This window comes from Antechinus flavipes, chromosome 3 (genome assembly GCF_016432865.1).
Source record: "Antechinus flavipes isolate AdamAnt ecotype Samford, QLD, Australia chromosome 3, AdamAnt_v2, whole genome shotgun sequence".
In the NCBI taxonomy this organism is placed as follows: domain Eukaryota; kingdom Metazoa; phylum Chordata; class Mammalia; order Dasyuromorphia; family Dasyuridae; genus Antechinus; species Antechinus flavipes.
In genome coordinates, this window is record NC_067400.1 from 394106496 (window position 1) to 394127486 (window position 20991).

A 20991-nucleotide genomic window follows, 5' to 3' on the forward strand; every position below is an offset into this window, starting at 1 on the left:
ACACATAGAAGCAAACGAACATAGTAGTCTAATATTTAATGAAGATAAAGATTCCAGCTAGCTAACTAGACTAAAAACTCACTATTTGATTTAAAAAAAAAAAACAACAACAACAAATTGCTGAGTAAATTAGACAATCATATTTAGTCAAAATTAGATTTAGACCAATACTTCATATCATATTCCTTGATATGTGACCTATATATAAAGGTTAAATCATAAACAAATTTGAAAAATAAGGAAGAAATTACAGATCAAGTCTATGGGTAGAGGAAATAGCTTTGTTATCATTAAAAAACAACATACAAAAATGCTAAAAAGACCTCACCACCCTTTTTCCTTTTATCCTAATGCATTTGTATTTTACCAACTAATCTCTTTCTTTGCTGTTAAATACAGTGGACCAAATTCCTTGGTCTATATTTGCTGTTCACTTATTCATTCATATAATCTGGCTCCCTACTTCTCTACCAAAACTACTCCCTCAAAGAAAGGTTATTAGTATCCTTCTTGACAAATCTAATGTGTTTTTCTCAGTTCTCCTCAATCACTCTGTAGGATATGACAATGACTCCCCCCTCCTATTTGAAACTCACCCCTCCCTTGTCTTCCATAACACAGAAATATCCTCATTTTTCTAAATAGCCCTTTTCTGTTTCCTTTGCTTGTTTTTTTTCCTCCTGCTATATGTAGCTTCCCCTTAAGTCTTCCCATAATAGTCGGATACAAAGTTTAAAGGAACAAAAACACAGACATATCCATCTTATAATAGCTAAGTTGTTGTTCAGTTGCTCAGTCATGTAAGACTCATTGTGTTCCTGTAAACCATAGCATATCAATGTTATTCATGGAGTTTTCTTGGAAAATAACACTGAAATAGTTTGCCCTTTCCTTCTCCAGTAGATTAAGACAAACGGGTTAAATGACTTGTGGAGGGTCACAAAGCTAGTAAATGTCTGAGACTGAATTTGATCTCAGATCTTCCTGACTCCTGGTCAGCCCTCTATTATTAAACCATCTGGCTGCCCCATGCTAAGAATTTATTTAATAATACAATAGCTAGCATTTCTATAGTGCTTTAAGGGTTCCAAAGAACTTAACATCTACTTTCTCATTTAATTTTAACAACCCTATGAAGTAAGTGTTCTTCTTACACTTTTTGGGGAGATGAAATAACTTTTCTCAGAGTCACAAAGTTGAGTAAGTATCTAAGGAAGGATTTGAACTCAGATTAGGTCCTGCTGGATTCAAGTCCAGCACTCTAGCCACTATGGCATTTAGCTGCCTCAATAATATACAAAACAGGGGCAGCAAGATAGTGCAGTGGATAGAGCACCAGCCCTAAAGTCAGGAGGACCTGAGTTCAAATCTGGCCTCAGACACTTAACACTTCCTAGTTGTGTGATCCTAGGCAAGTCACTTAACTTTAATTGTCTCAGCAAAAAAATAATAATCATAATAATATACAAAACAAAAGGATATAATCATAGGAAGGATACAAAGAGAAATGTGCATTCTTTGTTCCACCTCACAAGCATCTCATGAGTCTTTGTCATGGTCTGGACAAAGAAATTAGTCTGAACACATAATTGCTTCCATAAAGTGGGCTCTGTAATAGAGCATTTAACATTTGCCCCATAGACAATGAAAAATGGAGAATATCATAAATGCACCAAATTTTAATATGTCAGCTAAAGATAAAGGCTTGTAGAATGTCCTTAGAGCCAGAGACTGTTCTCATACATGTGTTTCTTTAGCTGCCTTTATATTTTTCCTTTTCCTTTTGGGAACAAAGGGGACTTGGTCTAATTGCCCTGCATCACCTCCAAATCTCTATCTTCAATTGTCAATGATTCTATCTTCATAATACTTCCTTAATTAGCTCATTCACTCTCAGAACTTTATCATCATATAAATTACATCTCTGTGAGTGGCCTCTCACTTGTACCCTAGTCTCATATTTCCAGTTACCTCCATATGGCACCACAGCCAATATTTCAAACTCTATCAGAGCTGGATTCATCTTCTTTCCTCTCAAACTGGATCCTCTTCCTAATCATCCTATTTCTGTAATGGTATCACCATATTTACAGAATCTCAGGGTAAAATCTTAGCATCATCATTCACTCTTCCTACTCCTTTATCACCTACATCCAATCTGTCATCACGTTGTAACCAATCTGTTACCTACCCACTTCCCTCGAAATGTCTCTTAGATTTGTTCCTTCTTCTGATAATAATGATAGCATTTAAATGGTGATTTAAAGCTTACAAATCACATTATCACATTTGATTTTCCCAACAAACCAATGAGGTAGGTACTATTATTATTCCTATTGTGGAATGCTATTATTGTCTGCCTATGAGGAAACAGACAGCAGATGAGGCTGAAGCAGGTTATGGGATTTGCTCCGGGTCATACAGTTAATATCAAAGGCAGAATTCTAATCCAAGTCCTCCTGATTCCAACTCCAGTACTCTATACACCTAGCATCCTTTTCATTCTCCTTGTCACTGCTGTAGTCGAGACCCTTGTTCATATTTAAATTACAAAAATCTGCAAGCTGGTTTTCTTGTGCATTTCAGTCTGCATTCTTATATTAAAGTGCTACTTTAATTTAGTTGTTTCCCTAAAAATGACTCCAAATTGCCTACTATATCAACTTTAGTCTTCTCTGGATTTTCAAAAGCACCATAGTACTTCTAAACCTTTATTAACCACTGCCTCACAAATATGATCCCCTGATTTTAATTGTCTAAATCTTCCCACTATCCTCTACACATACCATGAATATTCTTGGTTCTCTCTCTCTCTGCATATCTGTCTTTCCCTGTCTGTCTATCTCAGTCTCTCAGTCTCTCAGTCTCTCTGTCTCTCTCTGTGTCTCTCTGTCTCTCTGTGTCCCTTTCTCTGTCTCTCTCTCTGTCTCTCTCTCCCTCTCTCTCTCTTTCTCTCTCTCTCTCTCTCCGTATGAGTGTTTGTGTTTCTCAATCCTTTGTCTCTTTCTATATATATGTATATATATACTATATATATTTTAAACTATTTACATATCTATATCTTTATCTATCTAGCTGTGTATATAGAGAAGAAAGAAGAGAGAAAGTGAAAAGAGGGAGGAAGGGAAGAGAGGAGAGGGAGGAAGGGAAAAGAAGGAGGGAGAGAGGAAGAGAAGGAAGAAAGAAAGGGAGGGAGGTAAGGAAGGAAGAAAGGCAGGAAAGAGGGAAGGAAAGAAGGAAAGATGGAGGGAGGGAAGGAAAGAAGGAGGAAAAGTAGGAGGGACAGAAGGGAAAAGAGAGGGAGGGGAGAGGAAGGGGGGAGGATAGAATGAAGGAAGGAAACTCTGAGCTTCTGTAATTCATCCATTGGTTTGTTCTGTTATAACAGGCCAATGCTCATAGTCTGTAATACTCAAACTAGTTTCAGCAACTTAAGGAGTTACTTGGTTAGGGGTTAAATGGTGAACACATCTGATATCTAAGCAAGGAAGTAAATATTTAGTTTATCAATCAACTAACAAGTTTTTGCTTATTATCTACCGTGTTCCAAACACTGGGTAAAGTATGTTGAGGATAGGGACATAAGATAAGCTTTCCACCTTTAAAGAAATTATTCCTGAAATGAGGATACAACACTAATGTACATTTTAAATTATGTATGTATGTATGTATACACACACACACACATATGTATATATGTTAAAAAAAAAAAAACAGTGAAGGACCAAATTAAATCATCCTTTGATAGCAGTTCTGAAAAGAAGAGCATAATGAAACTGAAATAGTCAAAGAAGGTTTCATGGAGGAAGTGATACTTGACATGGACCTTGAGACATCAGCATGGGATAGATGTCTAAAGTGGTACAAGGAATTCATTTTCTCTCTTTTCCCTCCTTGATCATTCATTTCTTTTTCCTTATCTCCCTTCCTTTCTCCTTTTTTTCCTTCCTTCTTCCTTTCTTCCTGTATACATAGCTAAACACATAGATATGGATATGTAGATATAAAGAGAGAAAGATATCTTTTCTGTGTACACAAATTCACCTGTTTATCTTTGCTTCTCCGATTTAAGGCATTCCAATTTAAGTCAGCCCACTTTTTATAGATAAGGGAAGAATTTAGAATCAAAGAAAATACAGAGAGCATTACAAAATGTAAAATAGAATTTTTAAATTGTTATATAAAATTATAAACTTTTTGCACAAACAAAACAAATGCAACAAAAAAAGCAAAAAACTGAGGGAAATTTTTTTGCAACACTTATGATAAAGGCCTCATTTCTCAAGTATATAGAGAACTGCATGAAATTTCTAAAAGTAAAAATCATTCTCCAATTGATAAATGGTCAAAGTATGTAAACAGGCAACTTTCAGACAAAGAAATAAATGTGGTAAATTAAAACAGCTCTGAGATACCACCTCACATTTTTCAGATAAGCTAATATGAGAAAAAAGGAAAATGTCAAATGTGGGAAAACTGAGATACTAATGTATTATTAGTGGAGTTATGAACTGATCTAAACATCCTAGAAAGCTGCTGGGAACTATGCCCAAATGGCTATAAAACTGAATATACTTTGATACAGCAAAATATCACTGCTAAGTATCACAAAGATATCCAAAAAAGGGAAAAAGGACTATTTGTTCAAAACTATTTTGGCAGTCCTTTTTGTGATGGCTAAGAATTGGAAATATGGTTATGATGAAATATTATTGTGCTGTAAGGAAAAACAAACAGGATGATTTCAGGAAAACTTGGAAAGACTTATATGAACTGATGCAGTGAAGTCCACAGAACCAGGAGAACATTGTAAGAAGTAACAACAATATTATTTGATAAAAAATTGTGAATGACTTAGGTATTCTCATCAATACAATGATCTAAGACAATCCCAAAAGAATAATGATGAAGCATATTATTTACTTCCAGAGAAAGAAATGATATTTATTAAATATGGACTGAACCATGTTATTTTTTCATTTTCTTTTTCTTCTTTTATTTAAGACTCCTTGTACAAAATATCTAAGAGAAATGTTTTATATAATTGTACATGTATAACCTATATCTCATTGTTTACTATCTTAGGGAGGGAAGAGAGGTAAAAGGGAGAGAGAGAGAATTTGCAACTTAAAACTTAATGCTTAAAAAAATTGAAAGAAAAAAATAAAAATTCTAATCAATGCCATCCAATGAGTTCCATTCCCTGTGATATCAAGGTATCAATGTAAACCTATACATGGCAACTTTGACATAGAAGCTAAGGAGAGATATCATCATTATTATCACCATCATTGATAATTATACAGAACTCTATGATTTTTACATTATTTTACATATATTAAATCTAACAGTGACCCTGTGAGCTATCATCCTAGGCCAGTCCTCAGTTGATCATTGAGTTTTGATTACTCAGTGAATGTAAATAGCAATTGTTTCTGTTTTATCCAGAAACCTGAAGATCTTCCCTTGCCAAATGGATTTTGCCTCCATCAAACTGAGATCAATTAAAACCTTAGCTTAAAAAGGCCAAGATTTCCCAAAATGCAAGACTATCTCTAATCCTCCTGCTTTATATCTTGCCACTGGATCCAGATGGCTCTGATGGAGAGAGTGAGAGAGAGGGGTGACCTTGCACAGTCTCCCTCATTTAAGTCCAACTCACTTGCATAGCATGGCATCAGCTCCCTGATATCATGGTATTTTTCAAGAATGAAGGACAAATAACAACAACAGCAACAATATTCTGGATTACAAGTCAAATTATTAAACTGTATAATGTTAATTCTATTCAACAAATATTAGTCTCCTCATCTATGAAATGAATGTTTTATACCAGATGACCTCTAAGGTCCTTTTCAACTTTAATTCTATCCTCCTATTAAAGACCTACTATGTATGAAACATTGTGCTGGGATCTGAGGGAGCATAAAGATGAATGACTCAGTTCCTGCCATCATCTGGCACATTTCTTTGTTTATTTGCTTTTTCATAACGTGAACTCTGGTTCTAATTTAATATAGGTTGACATTAGCTTCCTCAAAATTAATGGCAGAACTCCTTTTACAACTCAGCTGCCAAATTAATTTAAAAATTAGCATGTAGAGCTTCATTTCTGTGAATAGAGAGGATTGCCAACCCAATCAACTAACCACCCTTATAATTATCTTTAGCCTTCAAGTCCTATACATTATTATTATTGTTATTATTGTTGTTGTTGTTGACCTTTAACATAAATTATTTCTTAAAATATAGGGGCATGCATGCCATAAGAGCCAAACCTGATGGTATCAAACTGGGCTAATAGTTCAGCACTTTGTTTTCAGAAGGGTGAAACAGTCTCTGAAGATATAAAGGATTCATAAAAGATTGTTGGAGAGATGAAGAGCCAGGTCATGTCTGACTGCATGTCAGAAGGTCCCTTTTATTGATTCTGGCTTGGGGACCTAACATATGAATTTATACCACTATGGACTAGTTACAGTCCTTTCTGAACATCCATAAAAAACTTATTCTTACAGAGAATTCAAGGAGAAAAAAAAAAAACAAGGAAAAGAAATTGTTTCAAGTTCATTGTAGAGCAATAGTTACAGATGCAGGGACAGCCAGTTAGAAGCCCATCAAAAATGAAGGCAGTGAGTAAAAGATTTCATCTCCTCTCAACATTTTTATCAACAAATTTTATATCACCTTTAAAAATAATTACTTAGATAAAAAAGCAACAAGCATGAAATGTAAAACATGATTTGTTTGTAATTCTTTTGGAATGTAGGGCAGCTAGCATCTTGTCTATGAATCTATACAAAGAAATTTGGAGCAAATAAGGTCTTTTTGGGTTGGGCAAGTGATAAATATTTTCATAGAATGCTGAGCCTCATTTACTGAATATCTCTATAAAATGTGAGCTTTTCTGGGTTGGTTTTAATTTGAGTTTAACCATTTTAGTATACTATTTTAGAACCAAAAAAGATTTGAGACAAAGTCTATTATTTATTATAAGATAGAAAATGATATTAAATTAATGACAATCTCTAATTTTAAAAAAAAAGTGGAGGGACTGTGTTTTGCTCATTGTTGCAATCAATAAAGAAAAGCAGCAAAGAGAGTAGGATGGAGTAAATATATGAGGAAGGATGGATAGTTTGTCTTCAGGTATTTGAAAAGGGATTAGATTTCTGATCACAAATTTAGAGCTAAAAGAGACCTTAGAAGCCATCAAGTCTAATCCCTTTATTTTACAGATCAGGAAACTGAGACAGAAAGATTATGATTTGCCCAGGATCACACATTTAACAAGTATCTGAAATGAGAACTGAACCCAAGTTTTCCTGACTCCAAATTAGTGACCTAACCACTTTACCATAATGCCTTTTGTGCTATTTAGACTCAGAGGGAAGAATTAAAACAAAAACTTCCTAACAATTAGGAAAAGTGCAATGGGCTGCCTTACAAGGTCATTCCTCCAAAGGTTGGGTGGACACTTTAGTGGTTTATTATAAGGGGATTCTTACTCAGTTTAGAATAGACTAGATAGTTTATCAGATACCCTCAAATTCTGAGATTCTGTGATTTTGCAAAAAAAATTTTCCCCATCTTCACTCAAATTGGAATTTTATCCTCTAGTGGGTCCCAAACATGTAGTCCTTAAAACTTCTGTACTTCTTTCTGAATACTCTTCCTCCTACCAATTTCCCTGTTACTCCATTAGTTTGAGAAGTGTCTTCTCCTATTGTACCTAAACAAATCAGTGTGAGGAGAAGTGATTTATCACTCATGAAAAGCAATCAGATTGCTTGGGGCTTACAGCTGTTCCCAAAATGCAACTGAAAAACAGACCTTTGGCAAAGGTTAGAATTTGGAAGAAAATCATATTACTGTACCTCAGACTGGCAGAAAAGGATACTGACAGTGAGTTTCATTACAAGCAAAATAACACACAGCCAAATCCACTGGTGGCAAATCCATGTCAATGAATCAAGATAGTGAATTTTTTTAGAGGTCCAAGCATGTCTACATCAGTTTCTCCTAATGTGAAGAATACAGTTGAAAATAAAAATGTTTACATTCTGGTTTTTGTTTTCATCTTAAATTAAAACATGTTGGGGTTTTCTATTTGTTGTTATTGTTTAGTGATATCATTCTCCTTTAAAATTAAACTTTGGAGGGGGAAACAGGTTTTAGAAAGAACAAAAACAGCAGTAGAGTCATATAGGAGACAGTCCCTTTCTATGAACTTAAGAGGGAATTTACAACATATTCTTGTTTTGGAGCCCTTATTCATCATAAGATCATTGGTTTAGAGCTAGAAGATACCTTACAGACTGAATTCATCCTATTCACTTTATAGTTGAGGAAAATAAGGTCTAAATATCTACTCTGTTCACACATCTACTCAATATTTGTTGCAAATTTGAATCAGGTCTTCTTGATTCTAGGCTCAGTATTCCATTTACTACACCACCTACCTCCTAAATTCTCTCTCTCTAATTCCAGGGGGTTGCACTTCATGTCCTCTAAGATCTCTTCCAGCTCTAAATTTATGATTCTTCAATCTTGTAATCCTAAGAAAAGCCAGGCTTTGAAGTTGAGAGGAAATTTTAAAAAAATAATAAACTATTTAAATAACCTCTTTCTTCTCCCCAACTCCCTCAGGAATTAACCACAACTAAATGAATATAATGAAATATTGTTAAGAAATTATGAACATGAGCAATTCAGAAAAATATGGGAAGATTTGCATGAACCAAAGCAATATGAAAAAAGATAAGAGCAGAAAGAATAAAATAGTAGTTTAACTACTATAAAGTAAATGAAAAGAAATCTAAAATGAAACTGACTTCTAAGTCATTGTAGTAACCAGTGATCATGAAGAACAAATAATTAAACATACTCTGACTTTTTACTGCCTGTGTGACTTTAAGCAAGTCACTTACTGTCATTTATAAATAAAACAAGGGGTTTGAATCAAGTGATCTATAATTTCCTTACTATTCCCATTCTATTATTCTCTAAGTCTCTCAGTAGAAAACTGGAAAACTCTGGGAGGAGACTATCATATACATTTTCTGACATTATCTCTATTTTTTTCATTGTTACAAGGGAGAGTTTCAAAGCTAAGTTAAATGGGGGGGGAAGAAGGGGAGTGTTGGATCTATTAATGTGCCATGTACAAAAATAATGTGCAGTTATAAAACAAAGACACCAACAAATTATTTTAATAAAAAAGAAAGCATAAAAGCATAGGATTATAGTTTAAGCGCTAAATAGGACCCTAGAATTCATATAGCCCAACCTTCTAAAATGCCTTCCAAATCAGTAACTGAGTTGAAAAGGCAAGAAGAGATCAAATGTTAGGGAGAAGATATAAAAATAAATAAAAGGCAGCTACATGAAACAGTGGATAAAGTACCTGGCCTGGAATCAGGAAAATTCATCTTCCTGATTTCAATTTTGGCCTCAAATATTTAGGAGCTAGGTGACTCGAGGCAACTTCCTTAACTCTGTCATTGTTTCTTTGTCTGTAAAATGATCTGGAGAAGGAATGGCAAACAACTCTAGCATCTCTGCCAAGAAAACCCCAAATGGAGTCACAAAGAAAAATGACTAAAATGCCTGAAGAACAACAATAATAATAATAATAATAATAATAATAACTATGACAACAATGACAATATTAACGCACAATCAAACTACATGGAATGAAATGCTTTTGAAATATATAGATATAATAAAAGAAAGCAAAACTATGTAGGAACAGGATGAAGTACATATCATCCCTATCATACTACTAGAGTCATTGTTCTAAAGATGGGTTTCAATAAGTCTTACAGAAGATTAGCTTATATTCCCATACCTTTATTTACTTATAAAAAAGTCATTTTACCCTGCAATATTAATAAATATTGTTAATAATAATAGCCTTATATTACTATAATGCTATAAGGTTTGCAAAAAGCTTTCCTCAAAAAACCAATAATGTAAGATATATAGCTATGGAGCAAATTCTGAAATGATTTTTCCTCTTCCAAAGAAATAGAATGAAAATAAAGTCATTTTAGAAAAGATCTAGGAGAAAAGCCATCTAACTTTGCTGCCTTCTACCATAAGCCTGAAGTTAAAAAGAAAAAGAAACAAGGGCCCACTTCTTGGAAATGTATAATTAATGTAGTATATTTACTCTCAAAATTCTTGTTCATCTTCTTTCAGTGTTTACCTCATTAAAATTAAATATTTAAACAGATACATATGTATTTTCCCAGAGTAAATTATACAGGGCTAGTTTACATTTATGAGGTTTGTTGTGTGTGTTTTTTTAAATCTACTTACATATATTACTTGATCATTCAGCACATTAATTGATGATTACCGTGGATTGGACTGTTCAAACATTCTATTTGCAAATCCTCCTGGAGGGTCTGCTTTTTTTTTAAAATCATCTTGATTATTTGAATGTTAGTCATTTTAATCAGATTACTGTAGTCAATTGCCAAATGAGTCATTTTCAGCAGAATCACTGAAATGTATTTAAAGGAAACCACAATAAACTAAGAAATTGCTCTCATTGGTCTTAATATAGAAACAATTTAAAACCAATTTTGTGTAAGTTTAGATATTTTTCAATCAGCAGGGTAAACTAAATTATTCAGCAGTAGACATTCAGAAAGTTTTCCCTTTTCACTAATATACAGGTTAAGCTATAAAAACATTCAGTTCCAGAGATTTGCCTCCCAGTCCACTTAGCACAAAGATGTGGGTTCTGAAAGGCCATTTTCATCATAGTATTTTTTTTTTCCTTTCTCAGAGTCCCACAGCATATTTTTAAAGGGTTTTCAGCTTTTCTCTGTTCTCAGAGTAGACTACTTTGGGCTTACCAGCATTTTTCCACATTGATCTTTTCTTATTCCAATTATATTTTAGAGAGGCTCACTACCCACTATCTTTCCTCTTAGATAAAACCAATATCTTCCTTAGCATTTCCCCAAAGAAGCTATAGAAGTTCATGTTTGGACTTTTGAAAGGTATATATATATACACACACACCCACATACAATGTAATATATATACACACATCTATATGTAGGTGTATGTATATGTGAAAAACAGAGTCAAAAGAATAATATGACTACAATAATGTAAGTCGGCCACTAAGTGACACAAAAGATAGAGTACCAGGTCTGGAGTCAGGAAGACCTGAATTCAAATCTAGCCTCAGACACTTACTAGTTGTGTGATGCTAGGAAACTTACTTAACCTTGTTTGCCTTAGTCTCTTCATTTGTAAAATTGGTTGGAGAAAGAATGGCAAACCATTCCTTGTCAAGAAAACTCGAAAAGGGGTACAAAGAATCAGACAAAACTGAAACAACTGAACGGCAAAAAAATAAAGTAATGGGAAATGACCCTAAAAAGTAGCTGAATCAAATGAATTGCAGTGAACAGTCGTGGTCTTGCAAAATAAATAATGAAGCATAATTTTTCTTCTTGGTAAAGAAATGGAAAAGTGTGGAGCTGGAAGGAATGCTGTTGGATATGGTGTTCTGTTTTCCTTTGTTAGAAGAAAAGGTTCAGAAAAAAGCATCTAGTAGGAAATGACAGTAATTTTTTAAAAGATAACCTTAAAACATTTTTTAAGAGGGAAAATATATTTGTATGTCTTTAAAATGTCTTAAGGATGTCTTTTTTCTTTTAAGAGGGAAAGTATATTTATATGTAGGGGTAGATAGGTGGCACAGTGGGTCATGCACTAGGCCTGAGTTCAAATCTGGAATTAGACACTAGATATGTAACCTTAGCTAAGTCATTTTTTTTTGCCTCAATTTCCATATCTGTAAAATGAGTTAGAGAAGGAAATGGTAAACTATTCCAGTATATTTGTCAAGAAAACCCAAAAAGGGTCACAAAAAGCATATGATTGAAAAACAAGTGAACAATATAGTTGTATGTTCAATGGAATTTGATTGTCTTTAAATTTGATTTTCCCCTCTATACACAGTTTCAATGAGAGGGTTAGGAAGTGCCCATTTAAGCAAACCTTTTAAACATAATTTCACTTGAATTATTTCAAATTGTAATATTCATCCAGCATACATTTGCATTTCTATTTCTGAGCCCCAAAGTCAACAGTTTAATTGCTTTATGCACTCCCTTACTTTTATCTTCCAGGGGGAAAAAGTGAATAAAATTAGATTCTGTGACATGTAGGAAGATCTCTGTTTCTTTCTCTACAATATATGGTTTGTAGCATAATTCACAATTGTTATAAACCATTTCTTAAACTAGGGACTTTAATAACAGAAAGCTTGCTTCATATTGACCTGTTATGTGAGAATTTCACATATTCTTTCCTATTCTTACCTAATCACGAAACAATAGCACAAGTTCCCTGGGACATCCAAATGAAGGATGTAAAACTCTCCTTTTCTTGTGTCTAGTGTGATTTTTGAACATATACTTGATTGAACTATTAGAATGGTTCCTGACCTAACAAAATAAGATAAGTTACTGGACTGAATGACCAGTTTCAATCTGAAACGTTTTAATAGGAGGATAGAAATGAGCAATACTGGAAGAATATGAAAGGAAAATAATAAGAGAAGGACAAATAAAATACAAAGAGAAAGGGTAAAGGGAAAGAAAGAAGGATGAAGAAAGGGATGAGAAGTAGTCTGGTCAAAAAGAAATGGGAGAAAATAAAATACTTTTTATACAAATATAGTCAGATTTAAATAATTGAAGTAATATTTATTGTTCATGGGTAAGTAAAGCCAGTATAATTTTTAAATGATAATTTTACCTAACTAATCTATATATTCAATAAAATTCTAATTAAATTATTAAAAATTATAATACTGAGAAAAATAATAACAAAGTTCATACAGAAGAAAAAATATAAGGAAGCAAATTTAGCAGTATCAGACTTTCAACTAAATTATAAGGTGAGATCATTGTTGAAGTACAAAATGGATAATTTTGATTATTCTAAATTAAACTTTCCTTGTATTAATAAAAATCCATGTAGCCAAAAATAGAAGGAATGCAGAAAATTGGGGAAAACCCCTTAGAGACAATCTCTTAGACAGGATGTAATTTGGTTGAAATATTGATGTGGTATAGACAATCATGAACTGATTGATTTGGAAAAAACATGGAAAGACTTTGATTTATGAAGAAAGATGCAATCCACCTTTATAGAAATTGATGACAAATGGAAATAAACATAGTACAGTCTTACATATGTGTATAAGTATATATGTGTCTATGTTTATAGATAATTATAATTAGAAATAATTAATGTATATATATACATATGTAAATGTATATGTGTGTGTGTGTGTGTGTGTGTGTGTGTGTAATATGTATTAAAAAGTACACAGGAAAGATCAAAAGAAAACCTACAAAGAAGCAATGAAAAGCTGGGCAGCTTTGAAAACAACAGGCAATATTTATTATAAGTTTTTCTTGAAATAAAAATGTATTGTTTTATACTGAATTCTTCCCTACATTCTGCAGTATACATGACAATTTTTTTCTTTTCTCATTTTGTTTTCAAATTTAAAATAAACAAAATTTACACAAAAAAGAGAAAAGAAAAAGAAATGGGAGAAATTTGGGGAGAAGACTGGAGAGAAAGGAACTGACAATCTATTTAAATCATTACTAGGCTACTCCAGGTGCTAAAAATTATCATCAGTCTTTGTCCATTCACCTTTACCTATTTTCATTCATTATAATGTGAGCTCCTTGAATATATATATATATATACACACACATATATGTGTGTATAATTATGTCTAGCAAATGATAAGCATTTAATAAACAATTTTGCATAAGAGGTAAAGAGAGGACAGCCTATGTGTAGATGAGGAATCCTCACTAGCACAGTCAAATGAGAAGAAGTAGGCAACACTTGAGGGAAATACACCCAAGCCTAGAGCCAGTCCAGGTCTTTGCCCATCAAGGTGCAAATGAAGGAGACTGTGGTGCGAAGGGTACCATCATGGATGCCTTTCCCCCATCCCAGTCACTATTCCAATAAAAATCATCTCCCAAGCCACCACTGACAATCATGCTATTAGTTGTTAACCCCCTTTTTTATTATGATTTTGGTTTGGATTTTTTTCGTGATATAATCAGGGTTAAGTGACTTACTCAGGGTCACAGTAAGTGCTATTCGTCTAAAACAGGATTTGAACTCAGCTTCTCCTATGCTAACACCTTTTCTAGACAAAAGAAAATTGATAAATAAGACATATAAAGAAAGAAACTCAAAAAGATGGAGACAGGGAGAAAGCAGATTGAAAGAAAATGAGGGGAATGCAGGAGAAAGCTAGTAACTTGCCCATCACTAGATGAGAGGGGATGAAGAAAAAAAAGTAAAAGTACTTGCTGGAATAGTCTTAGTAGCCCAAAGATAACTCACACTTGATTTTGTTTCTATTTATGTAGTTGTTGCTATCCAACAGAGTCAACATAGTGTAGTGGAAAGCATCATATGAATCAGAGGATTGAGTTTGAGTCCTGACTTGGGAATTTACCACCAAAATTACTCTAGTAAATTCATCCTTAGTACTCACTCAGCTCCCCCTATCTTTCCAGCTCCCAAGCTTTAAAAAAGCAAAACAATCTCACTATCTTATGCTTCAGAATCCACTCAATTTCCTTGTTACTCCAGTAGCCTTTGCCAGATCACTCTGCATTTCCCTTCACCCTACCTTTTTGTGATAATAAGCAACAGACCTCAACTCTGTTCACTGCTCTCCCTGGTAATGGTGGGAGCTATCAGACATGAGCAGTGGGGCTCACTACACTAAACTACCAAAGACCTCAGAAAGAAGAAAGCTGACTTTAATACCTTAAGTACTGGTAGATTAAAAAAACAAAACAAAACAAAACAAAAACAAACAAACAAACCAAAAAAAAAAAATAGGTAGTACATTAAAATGGAAAGGAAGATAGCCAAATATTTACATGGCTTCAAGCATCTGTAAATAAATATCATAAAATATAAGAAATCAAACAAACATCTGATAAGTTTAAGAATCCTGTGGATTGTCATGAGAGCATGGAACCAGAGCAGTATGTTACTGACTTGTTCAGGAAAGAAACAAGAATTGTAAAAACAGAAAGCTCGTCCTGCACAACAGAAATAATTGGCAGAATAGAAAAACTTGAATTCACAATGACAAGTCTCCTCCAAGAAGTAAAAAGAGAATAATTAATTGGAAATCCAAATATATAGAATGAAAAGACACATCTGATAAATAAAAGAAGCAAATGCAATAACACTAAAAGAATTTGATCTTTATATAAACACATTGATGTCAAAGATAAGATACACAGAAGCCATTTAAATTCTTGATTCTCTCATAACACACACACACACCATTCTGAACACCATAGTGAAAAAAATAATAAAACAAATCATCCTAAAGTGAACATTAAAACAGACTGTTGGTCATACACCCAAATCCCAATCAGCGGCAGTAGTTCCATGTAACTTTAAAGAACAAAGATTTACTCACTGTTAAGTGAAGGGCCATATTTCTATTTCTCTTGCTAGCAGTCATTCAATCTAAGTACAGACTGCCATTTTTCTGTGTAACCAAACACAATAATAGATCATAAGATCATAGGATTTAGAGTGGCTTTAAATTTTTATTCCCATTTGCCTCAATTACATCACTCCATTAAAGCTTCAAACTTTCCTGAATTTTTCGTGGTATAAAATTCCTATAACTTAATTAAACTTGACAAATGTTTATGTTATTGAAACCGTTTAAATAATATTTCTGAAATACCCATTCATGACAATCACAGACATTCACTTACTTTTTTCTATTAGTTATTTAACTACTACTATCTATTATCTTAATGAGCACTCTTAACAGAAGGGAGAGAGAGGAAGTATTATGGTCACCATGTGATCATGAATATATAAAGTGAAGCTGCTGAATTTCTATTTCAAATTTTCACTTTTACATTAAACAGAGCTTAATACCCTCACACAGGAGACACATGTGAGAATGTTGTTTTTATTTGCTTCGTTGGATCAAAATCACAGAATATAACAGTGGGACACAGGAGACCACCTAGTTCAATTTGTGTTTAGTTTATAAACAGGCAGCTAGTTGCAAAGTGGATCTAGTATAGGGCCTGAAATCAGGAAGATCCAACTTCAAATCTGCCCTCAGACAATACTAGCAGAGCAAATCACTTAGCTTCTGGATACTTCAGTTTCTTTTTCTATAAAATATGAATGATATTATCTACTTTCCAGGGTTATGTTGAGGATTACAAGAGATAATTATTTGTCTAGTACTTTGCAAACCTTAAAGTACTATATAAATGCTAGCTAATATTATTATTATAAATGATGAAATCAAAGTTATTAGTGAGTGCCTGAGTTTATACAAAAAGTCAGAAGTTATCAGAACTTGTACATGCATACATATAGATAGAAAGATAGATATTTAGAGATTAATTTATTTATATTTGTATCTAATGGTAGCTATATCTAGGGCAGGGTAGCAGAAGAGGAAGGAAAAAATGGAAAAAAAAAGAAAGTTACATGATAACGTTATTATATATTTAAAAGGAATAGCAAGTTATACATAATAGATTTGCAGTTTCATGTACTTATCTTTTTTTAATACTACTATGTTATGGGAATGCTTCTGTTATTTTATAAATTTAAAAAAATTTTGAAAAAAATTCCACGATACCATGACTGTCTCTTTAAGACCACTAACTAGGCCATTGCTATACTGATTCAGTCACTTTCTAAGTGATGCCTTGAGGTTATAAAAACCACTTTAAACCTTACTTCAAAAACCTCGTTAAGATTTGTTTCAAATTATTCATTTTGAAGAGGATCTGAAAAAAAGAAATCTTTAAAAAATTTTCAATAGTTTTTGTTTTGATATCACCTAGATTTCTTTTTATATTGTTTCCCCCATCCCCTCCCAGGAAGCCATTATACATGATAGATATTTTTTAAGAAGTTGAGATAGAAATCGGAACAAACTCCTACTAAATAATAATGAAACTTTGCAAAAGTTGCAATTGCTTACAGGCAGCCTCAATTATTAAGAGGAGCACTGTTTTACTGACATTTCAAACTAAGTCTAACTCAACAGTTGTTTCCAGAGCTTCCTATTGGGAGGGGTAAATAATTTTTTTCTTCTTTAAGTGAGCTTGGGAAATTATTCACTTCAGCTTGGGAAATACAACCATGGGATTTCATGCCATAGGCATGGAGATTCAATTGCATCAACATTTCCCAAAATAATTAGCCTATGAACATTTTAGGGTTTAGAATATACGCAAAACCCAGAAATGCTCATGATGTTCCCTTAGAGTCAAGGAAAATTGGAGAAATTAGGACACAAATGGAGGAAATTGAGCCTGTTTTCATTCTGAATAAAATCATTACAAGTAAAAAGTATTTGGGGTTATCTTAATAATTTCTATCATGGAGAGGAAATTGTCAGCACTGAAATTCTCTCTGTAATACCAATTCAGATTCTTTGTAACAGTAAAGTTCCATGGAATACAATTTGAGAAATGCTACATAACTTATTCTTCCTTTTTCTGCTTCTGCTCTGGATATAAAGGCAATGAAATTCAGAATCCCTAAACAGAGAGCAAATAATATTTCTCCTCCTTCTCCTCCTTTTTGTTCTTCTCTTCCTTCTCTTCCTCTCTTCCTTTTTCTCCTCCTCTTTCTCCTCTTCCTTCTCCTTTTCCTTTTCCTTCTCTTTTCTTTCCTTTTCTTTTGCCTTTTCTCTCTCATCCTCTTTCTCCTCTTCCTCTTCTTCCTCATCTTCTTCCTCTCAAGGCATTGAGTGAGAAAGAATTGAAAAGTAGATAGATCCTATAGCTGTACCAAAGCTAAAGTGATTTACTTTAATTCCCTTAAAAAACAAAAACAAAACAAAACAAAAAATCATCAAACCCAAGCCTGAGAATGTGAGACTCACAACTGAATAAGGCATTTCATATACAATCTGATCATGGGAATGTGGCATAATTATATATTGGCTCTTAGTATATTAATTAATTCCTCCATTTCACCCTAACATTTCATTGTTTGTTTTTTATGATTATATCATGTTGTTGACTCATATGGAGTTTGTAGCTCACAAACATATCTTTTTCAGACAAACTGCTGTTTAGGCAGAGGACCTCCATCTTGTGCTTGCCAAGTTAATGTTCTGTAAGATTTGGTATTGAAAATTGAATTTCACTAACTTTCATTTCATTAGTAAAATTCACTTCAACCACTAGTACTACCTCTCAACCTTGTGTTTAACTACTTTTTATATATTTTTAACTTTATCTTTATTCTGTGCATAGTTTTATGTGTATGTTATTTCTCTCACTAGTAAATAAGGTCATTGAGAATAAGAAATATTTCATCCTTTGCTCTTGTATCCCTAGTTCCTAGCAGAGTGTCTTTTATGTAATAGGAACTTAACAAATCCAGTACTTCTTGCCATCACTGTTTCAGAATCTGACTCCTTCAGTGTGCCCACTATCCTTCCCCACTTTGTGTCATCTACAAATTTGAAAAATATGTCAACTATGCCTTTATCCAAAACAATAATAAAAATGTTACCCATTTGAGGGTCAAGTACATATCCTCACAGAATTTTAAACCATGCAATGCTATCTCTTCTTTGTGTGATTCCTTTCAAATCTGAATGCCCTGAAGTACACATTAAACTATGTCTCATTTTTCTCTTCTCTTTCAAATGAAAATGTTTTCAGTGAAAGTTGGGTGGCTGAAGAGGAGGAATGCAAAGCTCTATGGGTGGTCAGAGAATCTGCTGTATTGGTGGTTGTGATAAGGACCTTCATGAGCAACTCCCATATTTTACAGATGAATAAAACCAGAGACACAAACAGATAAAGCCCCTTAGCCAAAGAAACAGGATTAATAACTGGAACAGCCAGGACTTCACTCCCAATGACATTTCTACAATACCTAAATCAGGACCAAGGGAGTGGCTCAAAAGCACTTTTAACCTGAACAAGAAATCACCATCTGCCAAATCACAGACCCACGTTGGGCTGAAGTCAAAACAAAAAAGAAATGAGGACCAGCTGCAAATTTGACATTCGACCTCTGCTACAAATGGAGGGAGATGCTACAAGTAAGATGGCCAAAAATAAATCAAAGTGACATTAACACTAGAAGCCAATTTCAGGTTTTTTGCAAACCATTGCAGGAGAGGGAGGAGAATGCAGCTTGTATGCTTTATATGATAATGATAGTGCTTTATATTTGCATAGAATTTTATACCTTACAAGTATGACAAATGTAAATCTCCTCATGTCTTTGTTAGACAAATAAGAAAATTAACTCAGCTAAAAAAAGTAATTATCCCAATGTCAAGCAGATCCTTAGCATAAGAGTATTAAGCCTTCTGACCTATAGAGAAGTGCTCTTTCTACTATTCCATGTAATATTCTTCTTTTGTTGGGGTTTTCTTGGAGTCTCTGGGAGCAACCTTTGTTTCAGTTCAGTAATCACCACAAGTGCGCCAGGGGTTAAAATCCAAATTTTTATTGTCTCTTTCCAAGTCTTGTCTCCTTTCCTGGGTCCCGATTAGCTTTCTTAGAGGCCTGTCTCTCCTTGGTTCTGAGAGTTTAAGCACCTGCCGCCAGTCCTTTGTCTTCTCTGCTTCTGCCAGCTTCTTGAGGTCCTCCTGAATGTGTCTTGGTTTCTTTGGGGGAGGCAGGAGGACTGCCACCATTCTCTGTCTTCCCTAGTTCTCCTTCTGGCTGAATCCTGGCTGAGGCTCTGAGAGTTCTAGTACACTTGTCCTCTCTGCCTCTGAGAGCTTCTAGCTTATATGCTCCACACTGAGTACACACCAATCAATATGTCACTAGGAAACCATTATTTGTTGTAGGATTAAATCAGTGCTAAACTAGATTTAACCACTGTCTCCTCAATTCCACTTAGTATTTTGTTTCAAGTTCTAGCACATAACATCTCCTTGTAGGATTAAATCAATCATACTGAACCATGCTAAATTAGATAACTGTTGTCTCTATCAATTCCACTGACTTAGCATCTTGTTTCAAGTTCTGGCCCATAACAATTCCACACTGCTTATCTTGGTGTCAGACAGTGTGTGATGATGGTTAAGTCACTTCGTTCCTTTATTTATAAAATGAAGATAATCATAGAACCTACTTTCCAGGATTATTATGAGAATTAAGTTCATTACTACTTAAAGAATGCTTTGCAAACCTAAAAGCCCTCTAAAAATATCATCTCTTATTATTAATACTTGAATATATCCAGATTCTATCTTTACCTACTTCTTACCCTATTCTTGTTGGTTCTCCACTTTCCCAGCATACCTGAGACCTCTTCCCAGAGATTGTTCACATCTGTTTATTTCTTAATGACAGAAATGTAATTAAGCCATTAAAAGCCTCTTCCTTTTCATCCTATCTTCTATTACTCCCTGTTCTTTCCTACTTATCAAGATCTTGACATTTTTCCTCAGCCTTCTTCATTTGCCTAACATATTCATCATCCATAAATATTAACTGACTTCCCACTGTGTGGGCTGCACCATAGAAGAGTTGATATAGGTCACACAAAAAAACCTTTTGAGAGTGCCAAAGAATAGGTGGAAAAGCCAAAATCAGCTGAAGTAAAGGCTCTGACAAGAATTAGCACAGGTTTAAAGGGAAAATTGGACTATTTTATGGTTCACCACAGTGTGGCTGTCAGTTGATATTTTCTGTGAAGTGGGAAGGAAATGAGAGAAGTTTCCCCTAAGGAGTCCATAGAAACTGCTGTGGAATCATGGACTGCTATTTCTCTTCATGGATAACACATTTTGCAGAGTGATCCTTTCTCATTTTTGTCTCCTTCATCAGGCTTCCCATATGGTTGAACTGGGGAAGGGTCCTTTCAAAGCCAGAAAGTCATGGAATCATTTGCCGGAAGAGTTAGGGTAGCATTGACCTTGTC